Source organism: Sitophilus oryzae, unplaced genomic scaffold (assembly GCF_002938485.1).
Source record: "Sitophilus oryzae breed Bouriz unplaced genomic scaffold, Soryzae_2.0 scaffold_359_pilon_pilon, whole genome shotgun sequence".
NCBI lineage: Eukaryota > Metazoa > Arthropoda > Insecta > Coleoptera > Curculionidae > Sitophilus > Sitophilus oryzae.
In genome coordinates, this window is record NW_022146928.1 from 2,121,412 (window position 1) to 2,135,540 (window position 14,129).

Below are 14,129 nucleotides of genomic sequence, written 5' to 3' on the forward strand. Positions count from 1 at the left end.
TCCCTGATTCGTTGGACAGATTATAATATCATATCTAACTTATAAATACATATTTATAGGGTGGCCCATTAATGCAAGGAACGTCCAAATCATCGGTGTTGTCGAAGATATCTAAACAAGTTTTATACAGATGTTGAATGGTTTATAATGGTGCATATCCTAAAAATATTTTGTTGTATATCAACTCAAAAAAGGGGCGTTACAAAAAAAGTTTTAGGTTTTTTTATACTGCACCCCCCATTTTTGGGGGATGATTGGATTCAGCATACAATCCTATATACATGAATATGTATGTAGGAATAGTATAATTGCACTATTTTAATTTGAAGCACTATGCGGTGTTGCCATTCTATTTCGTATTTACCTGAAACTTTGCTTAAAAACACTATCTCCGAAAAGTGGTTAAAAATTGAATATAACATTATTAATGCTATATTTTCCTAAACACAAAATAGATCCGTTAAAAAAATGTACACTATCCTATACAGGGTATTTTTATGGCGTTACACAAAATCGGAATATTTTAAATGCTATATCTCAATTTTTTTAAACGCAACACCCTATATATCATTTTTCGTTTAGATGCGGACTTAAATAATAAACATTTTTGTATTTAAAGTGTTCTTAAATTTATAGCGGTTTTTTGTAGTAGTAGAGTATTAGAAAAGACATTCTAATAAATAACATAACACTGGAAATAGTAGAGGAATATACAGGGTGTCCCAGAAATAAGTGCAAGTATTTTAACTGGTAGTATATTTCGGCCCCAGAAACACGCCTATGAGGTTTTTTTGCGAAAAAAAAAATGAAAATTTGAAATTTTTTGAAAAAAATTCTGGAAATGTTTTTAGTTTTAATTTAAAAAAACATAATTTCTTGATAATATGGCAACATAGGTAGTAGATTAAATTTACAAGAAAGGAAATCCAGAAAAGATCCAGTGGTTCTCAAAATTTAAACAAAAAAGCATTTTTTGTTTAAAGTAAAACAACTCGGTTATTTTGGACTTACTTGAAAAACGGTAATGAGAAAAAATGTTTATTTTGACTAGATCTACCACCCCTTAAAATAATTGCACGTATTTCGGGGACACCCTGTATATATTTGGGATAACTCGGGATCCCATACACAGCTCGGGATCTCTACTACCAAAAATCAACAGAAGAATTAAGTGGAGGACTTCTGGAAGAAACTCAATAATATTCAAATCTAGAATGCCACTCTATCTAAAGAAGAAAACATTCGACCAATGTGTACTACCAGTCATGACCTATGAATGTGAAACCTGGACACTTAAAACGGACATCATAAGGAAACTGCAGGTCGCACAACGTTCAATGGAACAAAATATGCTGGGAATGACCAAGAGAGACCGTAAAAGAATAGAGTGGCTAAGTACGACAAAAGACCTAGGTAATAGATGTCATCCATAGAGTTAAATCCCCCAAATGGCAATGCGTAGGATACCTGGCAAGAAGGACAGACAACAGATAGACCACAGAAATGACAACATGGTACCCACAAGAGACCTAGAAGAGACCATGATATTAGGAAGTTAGCAAGGAACTCGGACCCGCATAGCCAAAAATTGACAACAATGGGCCCAATTACAAAGAGAGTATGTGAGGGAGTCTAAACCATAATTGGAAATGATTGAAGAAACTGAAAATGATGATGATTACATATCGAGTGCTAAAAGGCAGTACAATTTTGGCCAAATTGAGAGTTTTATTTTATTAGAAGGAGAATAATATAATCCATCTATGAGGATTGATATACATATTGTTCACTATTAGGAATTTATTAGGACCTATTATTACAACAACTAGTCGAGAATATGGTCTGACACTCAATGTTAAGACGACCAAATATATGATTGTCACTAAAACTGGAGTGCCCAATGAACATCTGTACGCGGAAGGCGAGGAGCTCAAAAGAGTAGAGAGGTATGACTACCTGGGTACAAGTGTCGACTACACCGTGGATTATTGTTCAGAAATAAATGAATCGTGCATCCTTTGTGAGGATTAAGAAGCTGCTCTGTAGCCGCGATTTGAGCCTAGATATGAGAACTCGTATGTTATGTATTCCCAGCCCTTTTGTATGGTATAGAAACTTGGACTCTCAACGAGCTTTGCGAGCGGAAACTGGAGGTCTTCGAGATGTGAGCATACCGTAGAATGTTGAGAATACCATGGACAGAACATGTAACCAACGTGGAGGTTCTGAGAAGAATGAAGAAAGGCGTAGAGATCCTCACGGAAGTAAAAAAAAGAAAATTGCAATATCTCGGCCATATCATGAGAGGTCCAAGATTTTGCAGCTCATAATCCAGGGAAAAATTGTAGGAAAAAGATCGATTGGAAAGAGAAGAATATCCTGGCTCAGAAACCTGCGAAAATTTAGCGCCGCAGCTTCCAAGGTCAAAATAGCAATGGAGACGGTATGGAGACGGTATGGAGACGGTATGGAGACGGTACATGAAGAAGAAGAAGAATTATTACATATTTAAAACCTTGTTGAGTCTTGTGCTTTTTATGAATCTATTAGATATTTTTAATTAGTTTAATTTTGTTGTTTATTTAGGTAAGGAGGCATAGCTATTGGGTTTAGAGCAAGGTAAAGCACTAAATACTTTTAAATTAAAAAAAAAATCACAATACGTGTTTGACCTTCACGTTTAGAGTCACGTAAAACGTATAGGATACTATTTTTTTCATATACCTTGACTCTAATATTACCTTGACACACTGCCCAATAATTTCGCGTTATTTTTTACCGTTTTGGCAAAAATTAGCCAAAAGAAAATTGTAGATAATGCAAAATTAATTGTTCAGCTTCTCAACACCGATACCTTGACCTGCTCTAAAAAATACTGAAAAAAAACGCATTTGCTCCAAAATAGTGCTTTGACCTATATTTTTAAGTTTGTATTGTTAACTCATTACTCCATGCACTTTTTCAATTCACTTTAATATTAATTATTCTAGTTTATTTGCTATAAACATTAATTAAATTATTAGTATACAGAATCAATATATGTATATGTATACAGTATGTCTCCGTATTGTCTTTATAAGAGGAAAAACTTTTTTATTATTGACATTTTGAGAAAAATGCATTCTGAATAAAAAAATTTGCTTGTTTTAAAATAGTTAATCCCGTTTATACTTAAAACTTAAACTGCTTAAACCTACTTAAAACCAACAGCATATTAAAGAAAGATATTGCCTCTTTCGAGCAATTTTCTGGATTGGTCTTGTTTGTTTTTATTCTATATTGCTCTGTGGCGTTGTCCTTAAGTGCTCTACATCCCTAGAGAATATCGTTTCTAATGTAATATTAAGAAATACACATATTATACAGGGTGTCCCCCTCTGAGGGTGTATCTCTATATCTATATCTCTACGGAATACTGGGGCACCCTGTATATTAAAATATCAAAACCCTCCTTCAAAATACGTATTCATGCCTTCGAGAATAACAATATGCCTTTCCAGATTAGAGTCTACAACAGGGTTTTAAACCGAAATTTTCAAGTCTTAAGTCATGATTAATAGAAAAGTAACTTTTTGAGAGCGGGTCACTATTTTAAAATTTTATTTCATTCTATAATTATCTATCGCTTTTCAAATATACAAATCGAACATTTCAAAACCGGGTTAATCTTTGTTATATGGTTTGAAGCGATATAATTCAATTTTATATTTTGAATTCTAAAATCAAATATACGGGGTTGTGTAAACATGGTTTTACTGACGTATTGGTTATACAGGGTCGCTTTATGTATGGAAACGGTCGATTATTAGGTAAAATATAGGAGGTACCGCAAAAGGTTAAATACGAAAGTTATAGGTTTTTTAAATTTCTATTAGCGAGTAATACATTTAAGAATACAGAGTCTGTCAGGGTGGCACATAAAAGTTTCATTTTTTTAAATAGAACCCCCTTATATTATTGCATATTTCAGTTCTTCCTTCAATTCTAAGCAAAAATCGAAATACACACAATGTACCTCAAACCAACCGTTTTCGAGTTATTCACTTTTGAACATATTGTCGCGACCCTGGTTTAGAGGGTTGCGGCTAGGGACGTTTTAGGTATCGAAGATCATTAAAACCTCATATACAAAATATAAATTTATTAAAGAATTAAATACATGAATTTATGTAGGAGAAATGTCAAGCAGAATACCTTTCGACCAATAAAATATACTAAGAGAAAATATACAAAAAATTATAAACTAATTACTTTACTGTCATTATTTTACTTGGAGAACTCAACTCATCTGAACAGCATGACTTCTTGATTTATTCTCCCCAGAGAGAGCCAAGACTCTCTTCTAATTTAACTTTTAATAATTCTACATACTGATATTTACAACAATAAGAATTAAACAAAGTTCACCTTCAGATCTTAGTCTGACGTCAACTTGTTCTAGTTTAATTCTTATTGTGCAAAAATTATGTTTAAAAAAATATATTCCACTTAATATATTGGGTGATTTATTTTAATGATAAATCTGAAATTCGTGCTGTTGACAATATCACTTAAACAATTTGATTTAATTATTAATTTCGATATGTTCAGTTTCATTTAATGATGCCATTCTGCCGAAACTATGACACTGAGTTTTTGAATGCCTATTAGCTACTAGTAAATGTAAGTATACAGGGTCGATCATAAAGTTGTGGCACATCAAACTTAATTTTTTTTAAATGGAACCCCCTGTATATTATTGCATATTTCAACTTTTTCTTCAATTTTAAGCAATAATTGTAATACACAATGTACACAAATTGAAGAATTGAAATGTTAAGCGAAGATTTTGCAATTTCCAGATTTGATACAATCTCATTTTATACATCTATAAATGCTAACGTGAGAATATGGAGTGTAGAGGTAAGAAGAAATAACTCTTAGGACTTTTATTGAAAAAGTGGTCACAAAATGGGAAGAATATGGGTTCGCGAAATGACCACAGTGGCGCTAAAAACGCATTAATCTAAAAAATGAAAAGTAACCATAGATAAGAGAATAAAAATAAATATAACCAAACATTACCCAAAAAAAGTTTTGTTTTTATTTTTTAGAATATAAAATAATTATTGTTTATCAATATTTTGTGCTTTATTTATTATTTAACAATGGTTAAAGTGTGTGTGGTGCGAAGTTGATTGAATAGCTGATGGAAAAATAAAGAGCAAAGGCAAAGCCTACGGTATGTAAAATACATAATATAATTCAGTATTGTATTATTTGTATTATATATAAAAATTAGAGTCAATCAAAAGTGTAGTAAACATTTTTCGTAAGATTATTGACATACATGTTACAAAGTATATTTTTACAATCCTTTTTATAAAGTTACAACCTGAATAAAATTTATTTTTAATGATTTTAAAGATTGACAGACATGCACAAATTGTTTGATTTGATTTTAAACAAGTAAAAGTAGGAAATAAATAAAATTTTAGGTACTTTCAAGAAATATAGTTAACTGTAAGTGCTCTATTTTAATAATCTATCAAAAATCAAAATCATCAGGATAATATTAGGTATTGATTTTCAGACAAGAATTAGATTACAGCGATGGTCAAAAGCATTTAGATACCTATTGCTTTGAAATCTACAGATAAGGTATGGCAGTTTCATTTTAAAGAACAAGATGTTAAAGTTTATAATAAAATTGTCATCAGAAATACTGTCCACTTGCAGTATTTACATAGGAAAATATTGGAGGATGAAGCTCTACCTACTTCCTCAGGTTAATTTAAATTCTGAGTTGCAACAACAGCAACAAGTAAGAAGGGCACCATTAAATGAATATTATACACCTAAGTATTATTATACACAGAGTAATGTTATACACATAAATATTAACATTTTGTAGAGCAACAACAGAATAAAAAACCAAAATATGAACACCAGCAACTAAAACAGGAACCATTAAATGAATATTATACACGTAAGTACAATTTGATCGAATAAAAAACGGCGTCAGCGATGCCTATGAAATGAAGATTGCTGTCATTTTATATGTAAAATGATATGGAGAATGTCATCGAGATGTTCATTTCCAAGCCAACTGGACGCCGTGTTTTTTGATCATACAGTATTATTATACACATAAATAGTAATATTATACACATAAACATCCCTTGATAAAGATCAACATTTTGTAGAGCAATAACAGCATCAAATAATGGAAATAATGGACCCTATTGCTCAAATCAAAAACAAAATTTCAGCATTACCACTTTATTGGTTATATCAATAAAAGAAATTATTGAGTTTATGAGTCTAGATCCTACAAGCAAGCAGATCTATCACATAATTTTAAATGAAGATTTATCTATTATAGTATGTGTATAAACACTTTGCATCTTTTATTCAATGTTGTAATGAATTAACAAATTGCAGGTAATTTATTCTAATAACGAAAAAAAAAACTTTGGATCAAAAAATATTTTCTTCTGATGAGGTTTATGAATATTAAAGTCTGTTGAAGTTTGGCCATTATGTGTTGGTATACAGTTTATTTATGATGTTACAGTAGTTAAACCATCCGAGTACGAAACATGTTTAAAATCCACTATTCTTAATGAATGGCAACTACCGACTTGAGAGGAAGCTAAGAGAAAAGTTCTATTGGGTGGACTACAAGGAAAAGGGACATATACATGAGGATCTGGAAGGGCTATGCTATAACATTACGTCTCAAGCCATGGGACAATAGGAAACGAAATTCAAAGGAAAATATTACAATACGTGGGATGCAAATTATAGTGCAAAGAATTGAGAAAAAGAATTATTAAAAGTAGTTATTGTTACGATAGTTAAACCATCCGACTACCAAATATATTTAAAATCCACTATTCTGAATGAATAGCAACTACCAAGTTAGGAGGAAGCTGCGAGAACGATTCTATTGGGTAAAGTACAAGGAAGACATGAGGATCTGGAAGGGCTATAAAATTATATTATTCCACGTCCCAAGCCATGCAAGCCAAGTTGAAATAGCTGGGAGTGAAAAAGAAGATAATACTGCACACGATTCTTGTCTAGAAGTAGTTGATATTAAGGTAGTTAAGCCACCCGACTATCGAACATTTAAAATCCACTATTCTGAATGAATGGCAACATGGCAACTACCATGACAAAACGTAAATAAATACTTGTACAGTATAAAATTACATTATATTGGCTTAATCTTTATACTAAATAAAATGTGTTACATTATTTTTGACCTGCATTATATTTATTTAAATCCCATATCATCAATTAAACTTTAAATAAAGTTTTTCTTATTATAATTAACATTAATTTTAAATTAAAGCTTTTTCATCTTGAATGAGATTTACGAAATAACTTATGAGAAACAATAAAAAAGAGGCTCAGTCTATTGCTTCTGAATAATCGATAATAAAACCACATATTGACTTACTTTTACACTAAATAAATGTAGATATGAAGTTATTTTAAAGCTGCATTATATTTATTTTAAACCCATCACCAATTATTACTTACTTATTAAATAAAAATTTTCTTAATTATAATTAACATTAATTTTAAGCTAAAACGATCAGAATATTTTTTCGTCGTCTTGAATGACATTTGCGAAATAACTTATGAAAAACAATAAAAAAGGGCCTAGTCTATTGCTGCTGAATAAAAATCTGTAATTTATTTCATGTGACATGAAAATAAAATTTGTATTTTTTTGAAACCCGCGGCTTCACGTATATGATTTTCACGTCAAATATTTATGTTTATGTCTTTTGAATCAGCTGATTCAGCTGTTTTGAAAATGTTCAGCGCATGTCTTAAATTTTAGGTTTTTGCTACAGCAGCGCCATCGTAATTCTTCCCATTTTTTGACCATTTTTTAATGCACGGAGTTGTTCCTACTTGACTCTACACTCCATACTTGAGAACTAATATCAAAAAATATTATTAAGTATCACAGTTTCGGCAGAATGGCATCCATAGAATAACTAACTGAATCTAAATGATGGCATCGTTAAATGATGGCTACTAAATGATGGCATCGTTAAATGAAACTGAACATATCGAAATTATACATATCGATATTTTCAAAAGTCAATAACTCGGAAACGGTTGGTTTGAAGTATATTGTGTGTATTCCGATTTTTGCTTAGAATTGAAATGTGCAGTAATATACAGGGGGTTATTTACCTTTGTATAAAATTCTTGGTTTGTCCATTAGAGGGCATCGATTAAAAATAAATCTGAACGTTAATAATTAATTTATAATTTGTGATGTGACAAAAAAACTTCCAGCTTCGGAATTTTTTTTTCCTCAAAAAGTATGCGAGGTGACGTTTTTTTTACAATAGACGAGAAATGTAGTAAATACATGGTAAATACTACAGTAACTATTTTACGCAAAGAAAATCTGTCGTCAATGGAGTTGGAAAATATATTTATACCAAAATTTATGTAGGGGTGGGGGTAGTTTTTACCGTTCCCGGACTTTTTTTTGATTTTTGTAAAAGTCAAAGCATTTAGCAAAATATAGACACCCAAAATCTTATTCAAATAGGAATAACCGGTTCTTAAAATATCTGAAAAAATGTGTTTATTTTTTTGAAGCATGATGCCCTCTAGCGGACACACGAAGCACTTTTGTATGCTGGTAAATTGTGTCCAATGAACTTATTTGGATGATTGTAAAAACACTATGTCCACGGAATATTGGGACACCCTGTATATAATATAATGCTTCTTAATTATTAGCCTTGTTTTGAATTGGTTGACCCCATTAGTACCTAATATATCTATTCTAATATATAAAATCCTTAAGTGACTGACTCCTTAAGTGATCCTGCTCAAACCACTCAACGTAAGAAGCTCAATTTTGGCATACAGGTTGATTCTAGGGTGTAGAGGTTCGATAAGAAGGGATTTTTCGAAATTCCAGTTCCAAGAGGGTGAAACCACCCCTCAAATATTACAATATTTTTTTATTTAAAAAACGGTCAAGTTTCTGAAAAAACGCTTAAACACGTATATTTTATTTTGTTTTTTTACATATTTTAAGATTTTTAAAAAGGTATACAGGGTGTTTCGATAAATCTGGCCATTGATTAATCACGATCCTGCTTAAAGCGCTTGACGTAAAAAGCTGATTTTTGGAAAACAGATTGACTTTAGGGTGTAGAGGTTCGATAAGAAAGGACTTTTTGAAACTCGAATTCTAAGGGGGTGAAACTATCCCTCAAATATTAAAATATTTTTTATTTAAAAACCGGTGAGTTTTTCGGAAAAACTCTTAAGCACGTATATTTTATTTTGTTGTTTTACATATTTTAAGATTTTTTATAAATTTATACAGGGTGTTTCATAAAATATGACCATTGAGTAATCACGATTCTGCTTAAACTGCTCGACGTTTAAAGCTGATTTTTGGCAAACGGATTGACTGTGGGGTGTAGAGGTTCGTAAAGGAGGGGTTTCTCGAATCTCAAGTTCCAAGAGGGTGAGAACGCCCCTCAAATATTACAATATTTGTTATTTAAAAAACGGTTAGTCTTTCGGGAAAACGCTTGGACAAGCATAATTTATTTGTTTTTTTTACATATTTTGAAATTTTTTAAAAAATCATACAGTTTGTTCCAAAAGTTGGGTAATTTCTTAACCACGATACTGCTTAAATTGCTTGACGTAAAAAGCTTATTTTTGGCAAATGGATTTTTCGAAAGTCAAATTCCAACGAGAAGAAACTACCCCTCAAATATTACCAAGTTATATAATAATATCGCCATATTGTCTATATTTTCTCATGCTGACATAAATGTGAGAAAATTTTATCCAGTTTGTATGTTAATGGTAATTCTTGCTTTGCTTTATCACCACCATTACAAATGATTAATTCGACGCGAACGAAGTCGCTGGTACACGCTAGTAAGTTTATAAAAACTTTGTTAATTATAATAAGGTTTTAGTTTCAGTTTAAACACCTGGCAGTACTGCTAGTTTTTCCTGGAACCATCTAAATGGGAGAGAGTATTTTTAAACTCTACATGAAAAACGTCAAGTTTAAAGTTTTATTATTTTGTACTCTAGAAAAATTGTTATTTGTTCGAACTCAGTTTGACCTTTCTCAGCGAAAAAAAAACATATTTTTCAAAACTGTTTATTCTCTATATTTTCTCTGATTTTCTTAAACGATGTTAACATGGTACTTAATGTTATTTATTGCATTCGTTTTGACAGATATATGCAGTATGTAACATAATCAATCAACCTACAATAATTTAACTTACCCATTTTTTACATTTTTACATCAGATAAACAAACTGTTGTATGAACTGTTGATAAACTGTAAAGGTGCGTTCACGCCGGCTGCGCCGCTCTGCGCAAAACATTTTTTTAACATGTACTTTTGAAGTGTATTTTTTTAACGCGCACAAAAGTATATGTTAAAAAAATGATTTGCACGGCGCGGCGCGGAGCGACGCAGCCGGTGTGAACGCATCTCAATATACCGTATGATCCAAAAAACAGCGTCAGCGATGGCTATGAAATGAAGATGGCTGTCATTTTATATGTAAATTTATTGGGAAATGTCATTGATCGTCATTTCCTCGCCTGGACGCCGTTTTTTTTCGATCATACGGTAAATTTCTACCTATTGGATTGTGTATGATACAAATTTAAAAGATAATTTAGCCAGACTTGGTTTTTCCAAAAAGAGCTTTTTATTTAAAAGACAACGTTTCAAATTTAATTTAAATATACAGGGTGAGTATTAAATAAAATGGCCATCGATGCCACGACATTGGGTTGGGATATCAACTTAATACGAGACTTATAATTTATTATAAGGATCATGAAGCTAAAAATTATATAGGAATATAATTTTTAGCTTACAAGTATAACGCCTTCTTTTGATAATCTCACGCTTAAGTTTTCTCTTTCTCCATGGTAATGGTACGAAGATTTCGGCTTTATAACTTATTTTGTTTTAAATTGACCATATAATCTTCAGTGCATACAGTATATTAATATTATATTTATTTTTAGGGTTCCGTACCCAAAGGGTAAAAACGGCAACCATATTATATAAACAAGGCTATTACCACAGAATATCTAGCTACGCAGCTACGCGTAGCTAGATATTCTGTGCTATTACTAAGACTTCGCTGTCCGTCCGTCCGTCTGTCGCAAAGGTCTATCTTATGAACCGTTATAGCTAGACAGTTGGAATTTTCACAGATAATGTATCTATGTTGCCGCTATAAGAACAAATATTAAAAGCAGAACTAAATAAATGTTTATAAATAAAAAAGTACTTTCACTAAACATTATCTTTTAAGTAAGAATTTTACATAGTATCTTTCAAGTCCTCGGTGGCCGCGTGTTTAAAGCGTTAGGACTTTACGCTGCTATGACGTTGGAGCCGTAGTAAGGCAGGTTCGAACCTAGCCAACGCGTCTTTTTTTAATCGTTTTTTTTTAATTTTTACATATTTATTTTTACTTTTTACATATTTATTATTGATTGATACAATTTTTAGTAATGTGTTTCTTCATTTTTTTAATTACTTATAAGCGCATTCAAAATTTCAGCTAAATCGGAAAAAAGTTTATAATAATATAGTGTCTAATGTTGTATTAGATAATGAATGGTACGAAACCCTTCGTGCGCGAGTCCGACTCGCACTTGACCAATTTTTTTATTTTTTTTAATCAGGGAAGAATATACCAGGTAGATAAAAATCCAATGTTTATTAAATAACTGATTTCAACAAGCATTTCGAAAGTTTATGTATACATATATTTTAATCCAGTTTAAATCCACGACTCACATCAAATATACACATTTGGGATTATACAAACTATTTTTAGCAGACACGTTGGGACGAGGTCTCAGTGTGAATAAACTTTGCAGACAATAAATTTTACGGACATGGAAGCTTCTGTTACATATGATTGGCAATTAATCTATTTTAATTGCATTTTTGACCCAAATAAAGATTTATTTTTGCGACTATATAATTGATCTGGAATCATTATTCATTTATTCTACATTTTAAAAAAAAAATAAACCAGAAAGTTGAGTAAGGCGGATTTTCACCGAAGCTGTCTGACTGATTGTTGACTGATTGAGTCAATAGTCAATGACTAAAGAATCCAAGGACAAATAACACCCGAGAGCAAACTGTTACGATGTCACCAAACAGTGCCGTGGCACATATTTTTCTTAACCTAGCTGTTTGAAGAGATATTTATATTTTTTATAAATGTCGTATTAAAATGTTAACAAAAGATACAAAACTAGTATCGACGTATAGCACACATCAAGCAGTACATATAATATCAGAAAAATAATTATCAAATTCAATAAGAAAACGTTGAAAAGGTGGAGGGGACTGTTTATTTACCTATGAAACGTAATTCCTGGCTCTTTCTTATCGCTGTTGCTTTTACACTTGAAAGCTGAACAACTAATATCACCATTGTAATAAAGTTTATATAAAGTTCACTACACACAAACTATTAAAAATCGCTAAAATTGTCTCTGGTGACCAGCTGATGACTCATTCGTTGCCATCAAAAGAATGGCGTCTAAGGTCACAAATTCTGCTGCAGCCCGTATATGGGCATTACATGTCCTTATATTCTTCAGTCATTCGATTGAATTGATTTTGTCTTCCTGAAAGAACGACAAAAAGCGACCCTTGTGTTCACAAGTTTTATTATGCTATTTGAATATATTCAGTTTGTCTAGACATCTTTCGTTGATCTCGTATACACCAAATGCCTATAAAAATATAACCAGACGATGAACTAGCATATTAGTTGTGGATATTAGCAAGAAATCAATGAGGTGCTAGTGAAAGTATATTGAAAGAATTCGTTATTGAAGACAATTCTTTCAATATTTCCGAAAAACTTGAAAAACTGAACGAAAATAATACGTTCTGACACTTCAGTTTTTTTTATTTTTCAGTGAAAATTAACAAGAGTAGAACTAGCTTCCACTTCTACCGAAAAGTATGAATAATGTACTCGTCAATCTCACTGAAAACGTGTTCTCTCTCTAATGCCGGACTCAGACGACTCGTGTACTTGCAAAGGTTTGTTATTGGCATATACTTTGTTATTGGCATATACATTTTGTGTGAGTGGTTTCCTTGTGCAATTATTTGTCACACGTCGCGTCGCGTGAGCGTCAAGCTTGTTGATTACAAATGAAAATAATGTTCTTTACAAAGATGGTATACTTGCCAAGTACGCAAATATTGTTGTACTTGCTAAGTACTCGAATCGTCAGAGTCCGGCTTTAAGTTCATTATTGGTTCAGCAATATCTGAGTCAGTCAGATCACTCCCTAGGTAAATTCCTTGTAAATTTTCATTTTTAGCCGACCATACCAACAGGTATGGTAGGCTATTAAGATCGGCAAAAAAAAAGTTTTTTTAATTTCACTCAAAATGAGTTATTTGGGTCATAAATGACCTAAATACAAAATATTTTCATGGTGTCTGTCTGTCTGTCTGTAACACGATAACTCAAAAACCGCTAAACCGATTTTAACCAAATTTGGCATAAAGATACTGTGGCACCCGAGAATCTGGCCATTAGTTTTTGGAGGGGATGGGGGATTGTTAAGGGGGTATGGGAGGGGGTTAAAAATTTAAAAAAATCGTAACTCCAAAACTACAGTAGCTAGCGAAACGCGGTTTTCAATTTAAGATTAGGAATAATATTTGCAACAAAATTTGTAATAACCTCAAAATCAGTCAAAGTCGCAGTTTTTCAGATAAAAAAAATGGAAAAATTCCTTATTTACTATGAAACTAAAAGAACTGCCTACCAAACTTTTTATTAACATACTTTAGTATGGGCGGCTATAGAGGTGCCTCCCGGCGCCAATTTTTTAGTTTTCTTCAGAATTTTACACATACCTTTTCACAGTTTTAAATTCCTACGTTTTCATAGTTTCAAATTTGATAAAAATATATAAAAACGGTGTTCAATACTATTGGGTGTGGAAACTAAATCTGGAGTTTTTGCTTTAACTATTTATTTAAACAAAGTAAAAGATGAATAAAAACAAACTAAAACTAATGAAACATAGGTTATAGAGATTTGCTTACA

General features: G+C 31.7%; 1 long non-coding RNA gene across 2 annotated transcripts; it reads left to right on the forward strand.

Moving 5' to 3' along the window:
* The first annotated feature begins 5,252 nt into the window (after window positions 1-5,252).
* On the forward strand, window positions 5,253-6,744 carry LOC115885061. Of its 2 annotated transcripts, XR_004050676.1 has the most exons (4): window positions 5,253-5,640; window positions 5,700-5,968; window positions 6,186-6,363; window positions 6,424-6,744. It is a non-coding gene; the product is annotated as an uncharacterized LOC115885061 (long non-coding RNA). The 2 variants fall into 2 exon arrangements; XR_004050675.1 differs by having other exon boundaries at window positions 5,254-5,968.
* Window positions 6,745-14,129: the final 7,385 nt, after the last annotated feature.